Source organism: Acipenser ruthenus, chromosome 50 (genome assembly GCF_902713425.1).
Source record: "Acipenser ruthenus chromosome 50, fAciRut3.2 maternal haplotype, whole genome shotgun sequence".
In the NCBI taxonomy this organism is placed as follows: Eukaryota; Metazoa; Chordata; class Actinopteri; order Acipenseriformes; family Acipenseridae; genus Acipenser; species Acipenser ruthenus.
This window is the reverse complement of record NC_081238.1, coordinates 7,545,050-7,565,791: the sequence shown is the minus strand read 5'-3', so window position 1 is coordinate 7,565,791 and position 20,742 is coordinate 7,545,050. Positions and strand designations below refer to the sequence as shown.

The 20,742-nt window shown below is 42.6% G+C and overlaps 1 long non-coding RNA gene across 1 annotated transcript; it reads left to right on the top strand.

The window, feature by feature from the left end:
* Window positions 1-4,927: 4,927 nt before the first annotated feature.
* LOC131722043 (uncharacterized) lies at window positions 4,928-8,906 on the top strand. The gene is made up of 4 exons (XR_009320000.1): window positions 4,928-5,054; window positions 5,470-5,576; window positions 7,641-8,024; window positions 8,390-8,906. It is a non-coding gene; the product is annotated as an uncharacterized LOC131722043 (long non-coding RNA).
* Window positions 8,907-20,742: the final 11,836 nt, after the last annotated feature.

Sequence of the window (20,742 nt, the reverse complement as noted above, 5' to 3'; positions counted from 1 at the left end):
TGAGCCCTGCACTTAACTCCCATTCTGTGCTGCACATTACACACTACGTGGGGTCTTATTGTTTGACATGGGGTTTATTTAATGGCTGTGTGAACTCTTCTGTGCTGCTCATTACAGACTACGTGGGATCTTATTGTTTGACATGGGGTTTATTTAATGGCTGTGTGAACTCTTCTGTTTGTCTGCACAGATAACATGGCAACAGCAAGGGTCAAACTAAACGTACCCAAAGGAGTGAATCTTGAAGACCCTAAAGTGAGCGAAGCCATTTTAGAGCAGGTAGGTGACACGCCCTTTCAGAAATCCAAACTGAGACTGCTTCCTGTGTACTGGGCTTCGTGTGACACTGATGAGCTAATCTCACGTTGACTTTGCTTCTCTTTAGTTCCTTCTAGTGTCCTCTCGTTTCCTTGATAGATTCACAGAGAGATGTGGTGCTCCTTGATAACACTGTGTTTCTTGTGTTGCTGTTTCAGATTCGGGAGCACCTCTCCAAGAACTTTCCAATGGACGGTGTTAATCTGCGCTGGAGAAGACAAGATGGGGAGATATTCCACAAGGAGGAAGAGGAGGAGGAGGAGGAGAAGAAGAAGTACTTCAAGCCGTGAGATACCAGCGCCCACAATGACAAGCGTGGGCTTTCAGAGCAACACTGTCTTATATTAATCTGACATTATCTACTGGTTTATATTACTCTGACATTATCTACTGGTTTATATTAATCTGACATTATCTACTGGTTTATATTACTCTGACATTATCTACTGGTTTATATTAATCTGACATTATCTACTGGTTTATATTAATCTGACATTATCTACTGGTTTATATTACTCTGACATTATCTACTGGTTTATATTACTCTGACATTATCTACTGGTTTATATTAATCTGACATTATCTACTGGTTTATATTACTCTGACATTATCTACTGGTTTATATTAATCTGACATTATCTACTGGTTTATATTACTCTGACATTATCTACTGGTTTATATTACTCTGACATTATCTACTGGTTTATATTAATCTGACATTATCTACTGGTTTATATTACTCTGACATTATCTACTGGTGCAGCACTGGTTTATATTAAGGTGAGGTGTGTGTGTTTTAATTTAATGATAATTTAAATACATATTCAATTATTTACTGGTGCTGCACATATTTATATTAAGGTGATGGGGTGTGTGTGTGTTTTAATTTAATGCTAATTTAAATACATGTTCAATTATTTACTGGTGCAGCACATATTTATATTAAGGTGAGGTGTGTGTGTGTTTTAATTTAATGATAATTTAAATATATGTTCAATTATTTACTGGTGCCGCACATATTTATATTAAGGTGATGGGGTGTGTGTGTGTTTTAATTTAATGATAATTTAAATATATATTCAATTATTTACTGGTGCAGCACATATTTATATTAAGGTGAGGTGTGTGTGTGTTTTAATGTAGTAAATGATTCTAATAGAGGTTACATTAGTTGCTGGTGCAAGTTTCTTTCACCTTGTAAAGAATATATTCAGAGTGCTAACAGAGTAACAGGCCTCTTCACCATGGCATGGCAGAGCATGGATTTACAGAATGAATGTACAACTTGCAGTGTACTATTAAATCCCATAGAGGGCACCACAAACACATTTACTGAGGGAGGAAGGGAGCAAGCTCCTGTATAATTATACAATCACCTGGAAGGTCTTGATGCTGCAGTACATTACAAACAGGAGCCAGGATACAGGTGTTGAATTGCTTATCAGGAGGACAGGGCTAAGGTAGATGGCAGATGAAGGACAGTTCTCTTTTTCACATGATCCTCCAGTGCAATGACATGGGCAGCTCTAGCCTGGGTCACTCTGAGTCTCTGTCTGGTAAGTGAGAGGAGTTGTCCTAGTGCAGCTCAGCAAGCTGGTCTCTTCCAGTCCAGATCTGCGTTCCAACCATGGCTGCGTTTCTACCTGGAGGAAAAGCCCTCCAGGACTGGAGCCTGTCGCAATGCAAGTGAAGCTGCAGCATATACTAGCACTGTGGCGCCCCCTATGGTCTTTAAATAGGTCTGCATTATCACACAGAAATGTATGTGCAGTCTGCAGGGTGCAATGCAACATGGGGTGAAGTCATTAAGGCTATGAGTAGGGTGGTTTGCTACAGATTATGATTTCAATGGAAATGGCTTATTTTTTCTGATGATATTTAATTTACATTACTGTAAAAAACATAAAAATAACAGGGTCACTGAAAAAGTTTTATTTCGCATTATAGTGTATGGGGAGCAGAGGGGAGGGGGGCAAATCCATGCATTCATGAAACATGTTCATCTCATGCAAACACATAGAAATCACACGAGCTGTACCAAAGAAAATATGTGATTCATGTCATTGTATTGTATGAAGGGTTGTGCATGATAATGATACTCTACTACTCTGTATTTCTGAATGTAATTTTGCTGATTTATTTCAATAAAGTTTCAATCTCAATCTTTGGCATCTTTTTTATTATTACTATTATATTACCACGATTAAACACCCACGAAGTGTCCACGGCTGGGATGAAGCTCGAGTGAAGACGACCAGACCGCAGGTGGAATTCTGAGCAAACCGCATCACTCATAGAATAAGGAGGAATGTGTTTGTATTGTATTCATGCAACAGTCTCTTGACACAGGGGTTGTACCGACAGACTGGAAAATAGCAAACGTAATACCGATCCACAAAAAGGGAGACAAAACCGAACCAGGTAACTACAGACCAATAAGCCTGACTTCTATTATATGTAAACTATAATAAGATCCAAAATGAAAAATTACCTATATGGTAACAATATCCTGGGAGACATTCAGCATGGTTTTAGGAAAGGGAGATCATGTCTAACTAACCTACTTGACTTTTTTGAGGATGCAACATTGAAAATGGATAACTGCAAAGCATACAACATGGTTTATTTAGATTTCCAGAAAGCTTTTGACAAAGTCCCGCATAAAAGATTAATTCTCAAACTGAACGCAGTAGGGATTCAAGGAAATGCATGCACATGGATTAGGGAGTGGTTAACATGTAGAAAACAGAAAGTACTGATTAGAGGAGAAACCTCAAAATGGAGCGAGGTAACCAGTGGTGTACCACAGGGATCAGTATTAGGTCCTCTGCTATTCCTAATCTACATTAATGATTTAGACTCTGATATAGTAAGCAAACTCGTTAAATTTGCAGACGACACAAAAATAGGAGGAGTGGCAAACACTGTTGAAGCAGCAAAGGTCATTCAAAATGATCTAGACAGCATTCAAAATTGGGCAGACACATGGCAAATGACATTTAATAGAGAAAAGTGTAAAGTATTGCATGCTTACAATAAAAATGTGCATTATAAATATCATATGGGAGATAGTGAAATTGAAGAAGGGAACTATGAAAAAGACCTAGGAGTTTATGTTGACTCAGAAATGTCTTCATCTAGACAATGTGGGGAAGCTATAAAAAAGGCTAACAAGATGCTCGGATATATTGTGAGAAGTGTTGAATTTAAATCAAGGGAAGTAATGTTAAAACTTTACAATGCATTAGTAAGACCTCACCTAGAATATTGTGTTCAGTTCTGGTCACCTCGTTACAAAAAGGATATTGCTGCTCTAGAAAGAGTGCAAAGAAGAGCAACCAGAATTATCCCGGGTTTAAAAGGCATGTCGTATGCAGACAGGCTCAAAGAATTGAATCTATTCAGTCTTGAACAAAGAAGACTACGCGGCGATCTGATTCAAACATTCAAAATCCTAAAAGGTATAGACAATGTCAACCCGGGGGACTTCTTTGACTTGAAAAAAGAAAAAAGCACCAGGGGTCATAAATGGAGATTAGATAAAGGGGCATTCAGAACAGAAAATAGGAGGCACTTTTTTACACAGAGAATTGTGAGGGTCTGGAACCAACTCCCCAGTAATGTTGTTGAAGCTGAAACCCTGGGATCCTTCAAGAAGCTGCTTGATGAGATTCTGGGCCAATCGGGGCGGGGACGTCACAAACGCGCTCAAGTCATGTGGAGCCGCCGCCACGGAGGCGCTCGGCTCCCTCCAGTGGACACGCACCGGTACTGCAGTCGGGAGGCGCTGGAAGATTATTTGATGAATTCCTTACCGATGCGGCTATCTCGTGAAGAGAAAGTGGAACTGTTACGTCATGTCCTAAACAATCTGATTGGATAAAAGACAAGTCACAAATTAAATGACTTCTGATTGGCGAACGCAGTTAGCGAATCAAAAGTTAGAAATGCGTTACCTAATTTGTATAGACCCTATAGCTGTCCAAGGTGCGCACCTGTTTAAAAATATACATTTATTATTAATAAAACATTTTTTGGTACACGTGTCCACGTCAGTATTGTAATAGTATTATATTTTCATGCTTGTAGTGAAGAATTGTTTTACTATCAGTCATATTTTAAAATGGCCAGTTTCGAAATAACCAAAGAAAACAACGATTCTAAACCGGAACGTGCCTGAAGGAGTCAATTGCAGTTCTCTTTTATAGCGGTTTAAAATGTATCTGAAAGTATATACGGGCGTTTGCAATAATTTAATCACAGACGTAGAAATATAACCAAAATTCACGACGACCATTGTATTGATAGAGCAGTTGTTTAAATAAGAGTAGTGTCAGTTTTGGAAATGTCACATTTTATATTTGTCAGTTTTTAGTTAAGTAAATTGGAAAATTACAAGCGGTGTGTATTTCAGTATGCTAACGTGACGTTTTTCAGCAGGTTTCATTTGATTTTATGAAGCAGAATTAGTTAACACTGAAATCAACCCCTCGACAGCAGTTCTACTAAATGTCCACACGAGGGCAGCATTGGATAGGAAATGAAAGCTAAAGCCTCGTCTGTCTCCCTGAAGTTCGCTACCAATTGTAAAGATCAGAGGACAGTTCAGCCGGAGGCGTGTGTCTGTGTGAAACGACTTTATTTCATGTGATAAGTTTGTGGAAGAAGGTCGCCATGTTAGGAGGCGTTTGCTATTGTTTTACACAGACTACGAGGGACAGCGCTCGTTAAACCAGGTGAGTGCATCTCGTTTACTTTGTTTATTATTCAGTGCAGCGGTTGTTTTTGAATCCCGCATTTTTAATAACAAATGGCCGTTCGGAGCCGCTTGTGACTGTTTGCTGAGTGGCTTTTAATAATGTGTTTGTCTTTGTGAGCTCTGATCAGCAGGGTGCGGTTTGACGGGGGTGTGATTCCCCCGGCTATATTGACTGGGGGTCATCTTTATTGTTTATAATCGTACGTTGTTATTGCCTTTTAGCTCTTGAGCATAATAATCTCAATCCTGTTTGAAATGACACGAAGTGCATTTGCATGGTGGCAGATGAGGGATGTCACTTCACTCGAGGCTTGCGTACTGATGAAGATGTAGCTTCAGTGTTTAATGCTTATCCCCTCACTGTGTGTCTGTGTGTTCTTGTCTCTTGACAGGTCTGTGAGGATGAGAAGGTCTCCACAGTCTGGAGTCTGGTCTCTGACAGGCTCAACATACCTGTCAATCAACAATTAACTCCTCTACAAAGGCAAGGCGCTGGCAGGTAGGCTGAACAGCACAGCACAGCACTCAGTTAAAAAGCATGCATGTTATTCTACATATATCTATTAACAGTAACACCTGAAAACAAAGTGTTTTCAATCTTTTATCATCTTTGAGTTGCATGAAGTGTTTTAACCCTATGCTGCCTACGGGGAATAACCATATTCGGTCATAAATATGAACACTTTCTGTTTAAACACTTGTAGTTTTGGAACCTTAAATCAGAAATGAAAACCCAATACACCTACAGAAAGGCATTAAGTAGATCTTTCCATTGGTGTAATTTATTTTGTTGTGGGGTGATTTTATTTTTATTTTCATATGAGCTACACCTCTCAAAATTATCGAAATATGAAAAATAATAAATAATATTTTTAAAAATGGTCAATTTCAACCTCTTTCCAAGTGTTATATAAAAAAAAACTTAAAGAGTATATTGTAGCTGCACAATTTTCCAAGGAATTCAAATCTGAAATCAGAATTGAAATATCTTGAACAGTTGCAGAGCTAGATAAGGTTTTGCAATGCCTAGTATTTTACAAAAATCAACCTCCGAAATGGCAAAGGCAGACCAGGGTTAAAACTTGGCAAAAAGTGAGACTGGAAACACTATTGCCCTGTTTGAGATACAATTATATTTCAGTATAAAAATAAAGAAACAACACACAAGTTATCAAGTAAAATGTTTAATTTTTTTTATTTGAAAAAAAAAGTATATTACAAATAAAACTTTGAAATTAAGAATTTTATTTGGGAGGGAGGGAGGCAAACAAAGTATAACCTTCCATATTGTGCTGTATATATTTATTTTCAAAACTACCCTGCAGTTGAAGTGCTGGACTGGGGCTCCTCCAGATCACTCTCCTCCTCCTCCTCATCCTCCTGCAGCAGCTCTTCATCAGGGAGGTCCTCCTCCATGGCGTACATGCCCTCGATCTCTTCCTCAGTCAGGGCCCTCCTCCTCTTCAGTGACTGAACCACATGCTAGAGCTGATTGTCTCCATCCATTTTCTGGCTTACACACACCCACATAAAACATTAAAATAAATACCAATTAATAATAATAATAATAATAATAATAATAATAATAATAATAATAATAATAATAATAATAATATTAATATTCTGCTCCATCCTTTTTCACACACATAAAAAAGTAAACGAGTAATAAAATACATGGCTAAATAATAACTACAGCAAAATGTCTTTGTTTTTTACATAGGCTACATACACAACGTAAAAATAAAAACTAAACAAGGTGTTTTCCTCATTCTTTTACACATCGAATAAAAAAAGTTAAAAAATAATAGATGCATAATTAAATAATAATAACGACTACAGAGAAATAATGAATCGACTAGAAAAAGTAAAACACAGACGTACACAAACGCCTAACTTTGCATCACATGCGATAGACCTGTTAGTTTTGCCTTCTCTCCTGAGGAGAAACAAGTCTAAAATAAAAACGTATGTGAAACTAACTATAAGAAAGATGTTTAAAAAAACAAACAAACAAAACAAAACGTGGTGTTGGTAAAGCAGTTCCTCTTGTCTCAGCAGCCATGAAGTTAGCCCTGCCCAGCAAGCAAGCGCACACACAAGAGACACAGCGAAAACAAACCAAAAATAAACACTGCAGATGTACTCAGCACAAAAAAACAATATCAAGTTGAAAAAAAACAACAACAATATGGCTAATTAGCCCAAGTACCTCCCGTTTAGATGATATGTAGATTAGCACTCTTGGGATTGTAAAACTGGAGATACAGAGCTTCGACTCTGCTGTGCACTCAGTCACAATGGCGCCGGCAGTGACTCGCCCTTGTAATCAAAATATTATATGTCCCGCCCACCCTAGCCCTAAACCAATGGTATCGTGACAAGCCCCGTAGTCATGGCTATGACTCACACTTTAAGAAAACAAAATTGCTGATTGGACGGCTGAGATATGACGTGTTTTGTCATCGTAACAAAAGTTACGAAATTACACCTCGTCGGCAGCTAAGGGTTAATCTACCTGGTCTTGAATCTCTCCTGTTTCTCCCCCTCCCTCTCTCTCTCTCAGATGAGCACAGACTGTCACACGACTCCATCGCTCCCGATTCCAAGCTGAACTCGTTGTGACGCCCCCAACAGAGAAAGTGTCACCCGAGCAAGAACAGCACTCCGTGTCACCCCTCCTCTCAGACCTCGCCCCTCACCCTCACCTCACCCCTCCTCTCACACCTTACCCCTCACCCCTCGCCACACCCCTCTTCTCACACCTCACCCCTCGCCTCACCCCTCCTGTCACCCCTCGCCCCTCCTCTCACCCCTCGCCTAACCCCTCCTCTCACCCCTCCTCTCACGCCTCGCCTCACCCCGGGTCAGTGTGGCACAGCCTGTCTGCTCTTCTGAACAAACACTTCAGCCCTGCCGACGCAGTGAGAGTCTGGAGCAGCAACACAAGGTAACCTGAACACAATAAACACACACACTGCTACACACACACACACACACACACACACACAGACACACAGTGAGAGACTGGAGCAGCAACACAAGGTAACCTGAACACAATAAACACAGACACAAACAGACACACACAGTGAGAGGCTGGAGCAGCTACACAAGATAAATTGAACACAATAAACACTGCTACACACACAATCCTAGCTGCAGCACATGCACAATGTTATACAGACACACACAGACACAGCTGTACAGTGACACAGAGACGCACACACAATCACAGCTGCAGCACACACACTCTGAAATGCAGGTGTAGAGCAGCGTGTAGTTGTGACTGTGTCTCTCCCTCTGCCTCTCTCTCAGGATTACGAGCGGAGGCTGCGCTTGTTGAGCCTGGATGATATGGAGTGGCTGGCGACCCGCATGCTTCACCCTGAGGCTGTGGAGTGCATGGAGCTGTCCTTCCTGGACTGAGGAATACTGCTGCTGCCCTCTCCACCTCTCCCCTCTCCCCCCTCTTCTCCTCCCCCGCTCCCCTCTCTCCTCTCCTCTTTACTCTCTCCTCCCCCTCTCCTCTCCTTACTTTGTTTAAAAGAATAGAAGCACACCCAGTGAGCAAGGCATTGAGCAGCCCCACATCCCGCTTCACAATACCGCTACATATTGACTGACTGTTTGCATCGTGTGTGTTTGGTAAGACAAACCACATTTTCTCCTTTCTGCTATTTTAAAAGGAGCCCAGTTTGGTGCAGGAGGCTTGTGGGTAACAGAGTGTGTTTTTGCTGGGGACTGCAGCCCTTCCGTTACCATTGCTCGTAGAGGGGAGATTGTTTTACTTTCAAGCCTTTTTCTTTAATAAATCCGGACGTTTGGAAATACATACTGTGTGGACGTTTCCCTTCTTCATGGCTCCATGCAGCATCCTGTCACACAACAAGCCCTGAAAGAGGATCTATACATATTTATTCTCAATCACCAGGCAGTAATCACAGCTACAATACAGACACACAACGTGTCACTTTTATTGGCTCAATCTTTAAACTACGACTAGAAGCCTCTGAAGCCTTTTCATGGCCCTCCACCTGTCCTTGATCAGAACGCTGTCCTTCCTCTAAGGGGTCGCTTTCCATGCTAATTTTCCGTTTCCTCTGCAGAAAGGACAGGACAGTGTTCACAGAGCTCCCTTCACTCCCGCAAAGCCAAGACATCCAGGCTCTTGTGCTGCTTTGCTCCCCAGCGCCCGAGTGCTTGCTGGCAGTGCTGAGGGATGCTCACCTTGAACAGCAGCGCTAGCTTTGCCTATTGAGGAAGGTTTGGCGCTCCCGTTGGTTCATCAGTAATAATGAATTAGTGGAGACAGTACAGTGCTCGGGGGGGGATGAAAGTTTACATCAGAATAGAAACTTTGCACAAAGTCAACCTGCTGGAAGTGGAATCATTTCTGCTGTGCAGCTTCTCCTGGATTTGAACCCAGTCCATCTCACTTCCATGGAGGAGTCTGCTTTTTCATTGCCTTATATAAGAAATTAACCAAGTCTTTGAAAACAACGGAGGAACACACCTGGATTTGAACCCAGTCCCCCAAGGTGAACAGCACAGCATGCTAGTGAACTAGCCCACTGCACCACCTGTCTGCCCGTGACAATCTAGCATTGCACAGAAGCCCTTATATCACCCTCTTTATATTATTTGTATGCTTAGACCACTGACCCCTTGTCCTGTTATGTAAACACAAGTCTCTCAAAATGGGTAAAGTGTTTGAAAATGAAAAAGAAACACCTGCCCAACATGGGTTTGAACCCGCTACCCAGGGAATCACGGGTCCCTGCTCTACCAACAGAGCTATCCATCCGACTGGTGTTCCTATTGTTTGAAACACATTATTACATTGTGTGGTGAGGACCTGGGGGCTAAGAGGTGATTCTCAGCTTTGTTTCATTTGTGATGAACGGGATTCAAAGCCAAACCTTATAAACAGGTAAGTTTAACAATATATTTGAAATTGATGGATTAACACTTGTGCTTTACATGTGACTTGAACCAACAACCTTGGAAGTCAGAGTCCAGTGCTCTACCAACTGAGCCAGCCAGAGAGCTGCTCTCTCCTGCTGTCAAATGACCTCCAGTACATTAACTAATGATTTGTACAAAATGCAGATCATTGGAAATATTCAATAAAAGAGTTACTTCTATCAATCTGCAGCTTGGATTTGATCCCAGTCTCTCAAGGTAAAGAGCATTTAAGCACAGGGACCCACCTCACTGCACCACCTAGCAGCTGTCCCTGATGTTAGGTTTACATTGCCTACAAGGCAAATTAACCAACTTGAAAAAAAAACTACCGTGAGCAGGGTTTGAACCACCAGCCCTGGGAATCAGGGCCCTGTGCTCTACCAACTGAGCCATTCTGCCAGCTGTACCACTACACTCATTTGTGACTTGAACTGGCCTAATGATCTGTACAACGGAGGTGATTACTGCCTTGAAAATATCCAATAAAAGAGTCACTTCTGTTGTATCTGCCAGATTCAAACAAACAGACGCTGTGGAGAAACAAAACAGGCACACAACACAATTCTGGTGTTTATTTATCCATTCATTTTTATTTCCTTTTAATCAGAGGACACCAATAATGCTGTGCCATTGCATTGTGGGTCTGGTTTCAAACTCAGTTCACATGTCCTGTGAGCTGGCTTTGAACCCAGACCTCCAAGGGGAAAGGCAGGAAGAGCTAGTGAACCAGCCCACTGCACCACCTGGCCGCTTGTGTCAGTCTAGCACTCTAACCTGGTATATGAGATTCATTTCCCTTGTCAGACCACACACGCAGAGTTGCATGCCACTGAAGAGGAAGGTTTATCAAACCCAACCCTATTATACAGTAGCTCTATAAGGTAAATGAAACAATATTTCTGAAAATGAGGGGAAAAAAACATAACTTGTGTCTCATGTGGGATTTGAAACAGCTGTTAAGAGAATCTGAAGCCGATACGCTAACTACACTAACTACACCAATCAGAAAGCTCTCAAAGCTCCTCAGATGCTCCCCAGTATTTGAATTCTTCATGTGTGCAGCTGAGGGGTTGCAAGGATGCTGAAATAGACCAGCAGCACAGACCCCCCTGCTGAGTTCACCTTTAACATTACATCAAAGATTCTGGAACAATAAATGTGAAAAATAAGGCATTTAACATCACGTTGAATTTTTCTGCCAAGGTTTGAACCCTGTCCACCAATAGTCACATTAATACAAACCTAGCCAACCAGACTCCTGTGCTATCTATCGGCCTAAGGTGGGCTAGTGTGTAACATTGTCTATAAGGTTCATTCTTTAAAAATGAAATACTGTACAGTAATTGAACTGCACCAAGTGTAACACACACAAGAGAAGCATGCAATACCTCGTTATTCCACTGGTCGGCGTGTTTTAACTTTTTTTAATGTAAATGTTTTTCATGAAAATATCACTTTGTTTTTTGACAAAAAAAAATACAACATTGAAACGCACTAGGATGTAAACAGTGGACTAATAAACCAATAACTTGAACATTTAATAATACAAAATAATAAAATCAGTGTGAAATAAATGAAAAACGACTTACGCATACTTGCAGCAGTAGGAGGTTATGGATTCTGAAATGTCATGACCTCCTACTGCTGAATGTATGCTCAAGACTCCACCCAGCGACGGAAAGAGGTAATGCACGTCCAAAACCATACTGAGCCAGCCAGAGTGCTGAGAATCACACAAAAACCAGACGCGCTCAAAGGCCCAGGCGGGGTGCCTGAATCCAAACCATACCGAGTGAGCCAGCCAGAGAGCTGCTGAACACCACACTGAACTGCACAGCACGGCTTCAATTCATATACCGAGTGAGCCAGCCAGAGAGCTGCTGAACACCACACTGAACTGCACAGCACGGCTTCAATTCATATACCCAGACAGCCAGCCAGAGAGCTGCTGAACACCACACTGAGCTGCACAGCACGGCTTCAATTCATATACCCAGAGAGCCAGCCAGAGAGCTGCTGAACACCACACTGAGCTGCACAGCACGGCTTCAATTCATATACCGAGCCAGCCAGCCAGAGAGCTGCTGAACACCACACTGAGCTGCACAGCACGGCTTCAATCCATTCTGTGTACAATAAATACATTGGGGCTCATTTGAGGACACCAGATCAGACAACTGGACCACCTTGCCTGCTTTTGTGGCACTTGCTTTATCAATAAGGAGAACATTTTTGAAGAGAAAAAGAGGAATGTACACATGCAATCAACACCTGGTGGGTTTGAAGCCTGAACTCTGGGAAACAGAATCCCACACTCTACAGGTGAGCTATCCAGCCTGCTTACGCAGGGCCCAGGTCAAAGCATTATTACATGTTGTGATGTAGACCTGGGGAGCCATAAACAGCTTGAGAGACGATACTTGAAATGGATTTAAAACCAAGCTCACAAAAGGTCAAAATGAATTAATATATTTGAGAACGAAGAAGAATATACATGCGGGACTTGAACCCGCTACCATGGGAATCACAGTCCCCTGCTTTACTGACAGAGCTATCCAGCTGACTGAATCTTATGCCTGAAACACATTATTACATTGTGTGGTGTGGACCTGGGGCTAAGGTGATTCTCAGCTTCAGTTCATTTCATATATGCTAACTACTTTTGAATTAACTGTGCTGAACCGGGCAGCTGTGAAAGGGAGACATTAAGGGTGCGTTCACGGAGATCATTATGTGCAGAATCTGACCAGTTCATAGAAGATCATTGGATAAACTGGTCACATTCTGCACAAGATCTGCGCAGAATTATCTCCGTGAACGCATGCTGACACTGTATTCACTTCAATGCGCAAGCGCAGCTGTAAAACGAGAGAGCGACGCTGAGAAATGCAGACTTTCTATATTCACTTCAATGTGCATGTCCCAAGGGAACATCAATTAAATGCACGTCCCCTGTTCCCCGGGGTGAACACCTGCTCATCCCGGCAGAGCTGCACGGGGGTTAGCCTGGGTCCCGTGTCTCGAGGGAGCATCAGTTAAATGCATGTCCCCTGAGGCCGGGCTGGAGTTCCATGAGCTCGCGGTGAACACCTGCTTTGTCACGTATATACGTGATATTTTTGAACACGTAGCTACGTGGTAATTTAATTTCTCGTAAATACGTGTTACTTTGTCACGTATATACGTGATATTTTTGAACATGTAGCTACGAGATAATTTTATATCTCGTGTTTACATGTTACTTTATCATGTATATACGTGATATTTTTTAACACATATTTACGTCATAATTTTGGTTACGACTGTAAGTCGCCCTGGACAAGTGCTTCGGCTAATAAATAAATAATAATAACAATAATACGTTTTACTTGTTGTCATGTATATACGTGATATTGACCTTTCATGTAAATACGTGTTTTATTATTATTATTATTTATTTATTTTGTAAGGTAGCAATGCGCTTCCTTAATATTTCTAATTACAGAACCACTTCTGAATTAACTGCGCTGAACCGGGCAGCTGTGAAAGGGAGACTTTAAGGGTGCGTTCACGGAGATCATTATGCGCGGATTCTGTGCAGAATCTGACCAGTTCATAGAAGGTCATTGGATAAATTGGTCACATTCTGCACAAGATCTGCGCAGAATTATCTCCGTGAACGCATGCTGACACTGTATTCACTTCAATGCGCAAGCGCAGCTGTAAAAAGAGAGAGCGACGCTGAGAAATGCAGACTTTCTATATTCACTTCAATGTGCATGTCCCAAGGGAACATCAATTAAAAGCACGTCCCCTGTTCCCCGCGGTGGACGAGTATCATGAGGCCGGGCTGGAGTTCCACGAGCTCGCGGTGAACACCTGCTCAACCCCGCGGAGCTGCACGGGGGTTAGCCTGGGTCCCGTGTCTCGAGGGAGCATCAGTTAAATGCACGTCCCCTGTACCCCGCTGTGCACGAGTATTATGAGGCCGGGCTGGAGTTCCATGAGCTCGCGGTGAACACCTGCTTTGTCACGTATACGTGATATTTTTGAATACATAGCTACGTGGTAATTTAATTTCTCGTAAATACGTGTTACTTTGTCACGTATATACGTGATATTTTTGAACACGTAGCTACGAGATAATTTTATATCTCGTGTTTACATGTTACTTTATCATGTATATACGAGATCATTTTATATCTTGTATTTAAATTTTACTTTATCATGTATATACGTGATATTTTTTAACACATATTTACGTCATAACTGTAAGTCGCCCTGGACAAGTGCTTCGGCTAATAAATAAATAATAATAACAATAATACGTTTTACTTGTTGTCATGTATATACGTGATATTTTCCTTTCATGTAAATATGTGTTTTATTATTATTATTATTTATTTATTTTGTAAGGTAGCAATGCGCTTCCTTAATATTTGTAATTACAGAACCGCTTCTGAATTAACTGCGCTGAACCGGGCAGCTGTGAAAGGGAGACTTTAAGGGTGCGTTCACGTAGATCATTATGTGCAGAATCTGACCAGTTCATAGAAGGTCATTGGATAAATTGGTTACATTCTGCACAAGATCTGCGCAGAATTATCTCCGTGAACGCACGCTGAGACTTTATTCACTTCAATGCGCAAGCGCAGCTGTAAAAAGAGAGAGCGACGCTGAGAAATGCAGACTTTCTATATTTACTTCAATGTGCATGTCCCGAGGGAACATCAATTAAAAGCACGTCCCCTGTTCCCCGCGGTGGACGAGTATCATGAGGCCGGGCTGGAGTTCCACGAGCTCGCGGTGAACACCTGCTCAACCCCGCGGAGCTGCACGGGGGTTAGCCTGGGTCCCATGTCTCGAGGGAGCATCAGTTAAATGCACGTCCCCTGTACCCCGAGGTGCACGAGTATTATGAGGCCGGGCTGGAGTTCCATGAGCTCGCGGTGAACACCTGCTTAGTCACGTATATACGTGATATTTTTGAACACGTAGCTACGTGATCATTTAATTTCTTGTAAATACGTGTTACTTTGTCACATCAATTAAATGCACGTCACCTGTTCCCCGCGGTGCACGAGTGTTATGTGGCCGGGCTGGAATTCCACAAGCTCGGGGTGAACACCTGCTTAGAGCTGCGGAGTCCCGTTAGAAGCAGCCCCAGAGGGCGGCGAAAATAGCCGACCGCTGCTGTAGGAGATTCCTGCAAACACATGATTTTGAGCAATTAAAATAAGTCGACCACTGCTTTAAGCCTATGGACAATTGGAACAATTAGGCAGGCTCTCAAAAATCAGCGAATGTGGTAGGAGGCTGAAAATTGAATCCTCTCATGTAATTGGGTTAGTTGTGTGTTTGTGTTTATTGAAGAGACCGCTGCTGTAGGAGAGCAGGATTGGGAGATTGGCGGGTAGGATAGATCCTAATTAACTGGGAATAAATTCATCATTTTGTGTCGTTGGCAATGTTACCTGAAAGCAGCGTCAATGTTATTTCATAACATTAGTTACGAACGTTCTCGTAACTTTACGAAAACCTTCCAAAAAATGTTCTTTAAAAATTACTTCATGTTATCCTGACTTTCGAATAACATTCTCCTAACGTTCTGGGTACATCACTGTGTTAGCTGGGTTACTATCCAATCTATTACTGACACCTTGTGGTCATGATTCGCAACTGCACGTCTTTAATGTTGCATAACATTCAATTTCTGCAAGTGTGTCACATGATACTTATGGAGGGTGATCCGTGCCTAAATTAAGATGCACTTCCGCAATGGTATTCTGCTTGCTGATCATGATGATTATGATCATGTTATTCTGCTTGCTGATTGTGATTATGCAACATGGTATTCTGCTTGCGGATCATTAACATGAAGACCGTATTCGTTTACCAGGGTTGCCATGGAAACTGTGTACCCACAATCCTCCTGGTGCATCGCTCACGTTACAGATGGCGGATAGACCTGAATTAAGGCAAGTTCGAGGTTTTTTTCCCGAGTTTTCTTTTTATATTCATTTGTTATTGTATAAAAATTAATACTCGATCACATGTGCTCATAACATAGACGATGCATGATACAATTTAGCTATATATAACCAACTTATAATGATTTGAGAGAGTATAGTGACCACATTTGTCACTATTTTTTGTTTTTGTTTTCTAGTATATAGTGTATATAACGGTGGTGGGTGGGGATTGGTACCTGTATTTAAAAGTAAGTATTGGAAAATCGTGATGGGTTTTTGATTACTTACAGTAGGTACAGTATTCTGGTCTAATTAAGAGACAGACGTGTATCAAGGCAAGTTATTTATTTTATTTTAATTTTTTTGGCGTGGGAAGTGGGTAAAAATGAATATTTCAAGAATGAATTTCCCCTCGTCTACTGCAGCGACCTGTATGAGATGTTGCATCAGTAGCTTTATTATACAGTTGTACCGGTTGACTTAAGATTTGTATTTTATTGTACCAATGTACCTATCATTTGTATTAATTACTTGCTAGATGTACAGGTATTTAGAGTTAAGTTTTTTTAAAAAAAAAGTATTTTAAAGCTGATCAATACTTGGAGTAGCACAAGGGTGTAAGTAGGACGGTTCTCCTAGTTCTTGTGAGGTCAAACAAGTGCTGCAGTTGTGTGTGTAAAATACTCGCAGCATTCATATTATATATATATATATATATATATATATATATATATATATATATATATATATATATATATATATATATATATATATATATATATATATATATATATATATATATATCAGTGCGGCAGTGTAGAGTGGTGGTTAGGATTCCGGACTTGCAACCATGTGTTTGAGGTTTGATTCCCGGGTGGGGCACTGCCGTTGGCCCGTATGTTAATAGCTTTGGATAAAAGCATCTGCTAAATTAATTAATTTTATTTTAGTTTATGTGAATATATGATTTCAGTTCTGTTCCTTTTGTAGTGGTGAGAGTGCTAATGTTGAGGCTGCTCGACTTCTTCAAGAAGCTGCAAGGATTTTGAAGAGAGAGTCAGAAAGCACAGCCACTGCTGGCTCAGGATCACAGACTGGTACTGGGATGTGTTCACCCAGTTCTTTTAGCGGTTTGTTTAACAACATGCAAACCTCACTAGCTGAAGTACAACAAGGAACCCCTACAGTCGATTCAGGCAGGATTCCCTGCACTGTAGCTAGAAATGACCACATTCAAAGAAATCTTGTGCAGCTGTTTCAGCCATGTGATCGGGCCAGGGGGCAAAAGATGTTCCAGAACACTGGAAAGTGTAAACGGAAAACTACACACAGTGAAACCTGGACACATGAATTATTTTGCTTAGCAGAGACCAATGTTCAAGCTGTGCCCAATGGAGAAGACCGCATTGGTAGGAAAAAATAACATTTGCAGACAAAAATGGAGGATTTTCTGAACTATGTGAAACTCTGTTTCTGAGAGAGAACTGAGAGTGGCCTGAACCAGGCAATGGCCTATATTCGACCACTTCAGAAAAACCTGGAGAGCATTGCGAAGCGTGAGGCTGAAGAGGTAAGAACAGTTGTCAAAATCTGATCTCCTCTATATTCCTTCTTCTTCGCCTCCCTCTACAGACCTTTCTATCTGAATTTCCCTTGATTCTATCACCCTTTCCCCTTCCTCCTCTGCCCAAACCTTGGTGTCACCTTTGATTCCTCCCTTTCCAACTCTCAACATATTTCTTCACTGGCACGCTCTTACCATCTCTTTTTGAGCAATATCTATTGTATTAAACCTGCTGGACTATGGCCCTCGACGATCAGGACTGGAGATCACTGGGTTAAGGTGTAAATGCACATGTAACACATACTATAAAAATGAAGCATGTTAAAAATAAATGTGTGTTTGTTTGTTGTAGTGTCAAGAGGTGGTCATGGAGAAGTGCAAGAGGTGTGAAAAAGATATCCCTATGCAATGCCTTTCAGAACACATTGAAAACTGTGGAAGGTCATCTGTTTTTCTGGTGTATTTGTAATTTAAATGGCTCATTTCTTTTTACAACATAGTGGTTGACTTGTATCTGTGGTAAATATGTTTTGACATTCAACGCATGTATGTCTTTGTTAACTGTTTTCAGACAGCCTGATGACACTGATTTGGAAGATGATGTCGTTATGGAGATATCTGAAGAGACTTAACTATCTATGTCATCACATGACAACACATCCCATGTTCAAAATTATTACAACAAGCACCATGCTTCTTGTAGTGGACAGTACAGGTATGTAATGTTTTCAATGTGGAGTACTCGTGAGTAATTGTCATTTTTATATAATTAAAATATTTTTATTTTTTAACATTAATATTGAGTACGATGTTTGTTTCCGTGCCAGTAATTTCTGTTGTGCACAACACAATGTCTCACATTGATGTAATTTAAAAGACTTTTACTATCAAAGGACTATTACTGCAGAAGGAAAGTAAGAATGGAGCTTCCAATGCTATCAGTGTTATAGTGGGCTGAATTTCTTATTTATTCTTTTGTTTCTTAGAGACCATGTGGACCTTGTCAGTGAAGACAATGTATTTAGTGGTTCTGAAGAAGAGCAGCTGAATAGCGCTCTAGAGGAATCGCTAAAGGAAAGCTCGCATGCAGCTGTTCAGTAAGTGTTACAAGCCTTATTCATTGAGTCTTGAGGAACAGATGTCTTCATACAACTACATTAATATTTGCTTGGTGACTGTATATTTTAAATGTATGTTTAGAATTAATTCATTTAAATAACTTTTTGTCATAGAATTCTTTGTCATGATATTTATGAACACCACCATGTTCTGTGAATGTAACATTGTAACACAATGACCACCACCCATAGGAGAGTAAACACTTTGTGTTGTGCCAGATTATGGGATGGCAGAGGTCGGATTGTATCTTTAGTAATAGCTGTGTTTGATGTGTATTCACATGAAACATTACTCTTTCTCCAATTGACCATCCATATGCAAAAATGTGGTCATTTTAATACTCCCCCTCCCTTGATTTTAAGAAACCTCTCTAACGTATGTGATGTGATTTATTGATTGTTACTTAATTCCTCGAATTTCATCTTTTCCTATATTTTAGTGTGGAAGATATTCTACAGTCTCTGAGAGTTGGAATCAATGAAGAAGTCATTCACTTCAACTTAAACAGAAGAAATGAGTGGGATTGTGCTGTAAGAGCCATGAGGAGGCCAAACTCCCGAGCGGGAGGAGCCTGAGAGTCCACAGCCCGAGCGGGAGGAGCCTGAGAGTCCACAGCCCGAGCGGGAGGAGCCTGAGCGTCCACAGCCCGAGCGGGAGGAGCCTGAGCGTCCACAGCCCGAGCGGGAGGAGCCTGAGCGTCCACATCCCGAGCGGGAGGAGCCTGAGCGTCCACAGCCCGAGCGGGAGGAGCCTGAGCGTCCACAGCCCGAGCGGGAGGAGCCCGAGCGTCCACAGGCCGAGCGGGAGGAGCCCGGGCGTCCACCGGCAGGAACAGAGCAGCCGGAGCTGCCTCTGCCTCCGCCACCTCCACCGGCAGGAGCAGAGCAGCCGGAGCTGCCTCTGCCTCCGCCACCTCCACCGGCAGGAACAGAGCAGCTGGAGCTGCCTCTGCCTCCGCCACCTTCACCGGCAGGAGCAGAGCAGCAGGAGCTGCCTCTGCCTCCGCCACCTTCACCGGCAGGAACAGAGCAGCAGGAGCTGCCTCTGCCTCCGCCACCTTCACCGGCAGGAGCAGAGCAGCCGGAGCTGCCTCTGCCTCCGCCACCTTCACCGGCAGGAGCAGAGCAGCAGGAGCTGCCTCTGCCTCCGCCACCTTCACCGGCAGGAGCAGAGCAGCCGGAGCTGCCTCTGCCACCTCCACCGGCAGGAGCAGAGCAGCCGGAGGTGCCTCTGCCTCCGCCACCTCCACCGGCAGGAACAGAGCAGCCGGAGCTGCCTCTGCCTCCGCCACCTCCACCGGCAGGAGCAGAGCAGCCGGAGCTGCCTCTGCCTCCGCCACTGCCAGAAGCAGAACAGCAGGAGCTGTCTCTGCATTCCGTACCTCCACCACAGGGAGTACGGTGGCCGGAGCCCCAGAAAGGGGAGCTGTTGGCCACGAAGAAGGGGGAGGAGGTCTGGAGACCACCAACCCCAGCAGCAGTTTCGCTGCCGGAGATCGTGGGGGAGGTCCGGAGACCTGCTCCCACTGCAGCTTCTTCGCTGCCGGCAGGACTGTGGTCGGAGCCCCACCAAGGGGAGCTACCGGCTACGAAGGAAGGGGGAGAGGTCAGGAGACCACTTTCCCCAGCAGCAGTTTCGCTGCAGGAGTGGACCAGCATGCTGTCAGCCGTGCCACTACCGGCAGGGGTGCTGACAGCATTGCCAGCCATGGGCCCACTGAAGCCTCCTTTCCCAGCCCGAGACTTTGTCCTGGACTGCTGGATTTTTAAGGGGGGAGGTGGCCGTTGAGGCCATGTGTGCTGCGCACAAGAGGGGGTATATGTGGCAATGTGCCCCGTCCCTGTGTGCATTTGTGTGTTGCGTGCGTGTGTTAATGTTGGTGTATAGATTGGTACACGGGATATAAACGGGTCTGTGTTTCACGTGTATTAAAGTGTAGATTTGTATTTAGGCACGAGGAGAGCACAAATCACTTCACGTGCTGGTTAAATGTAGTATGTGAGCACGGGGTTGCACAGAATTAATTCACGTGCTGGGATTCAAGTGAATAATTAATTAGTAATTGAATC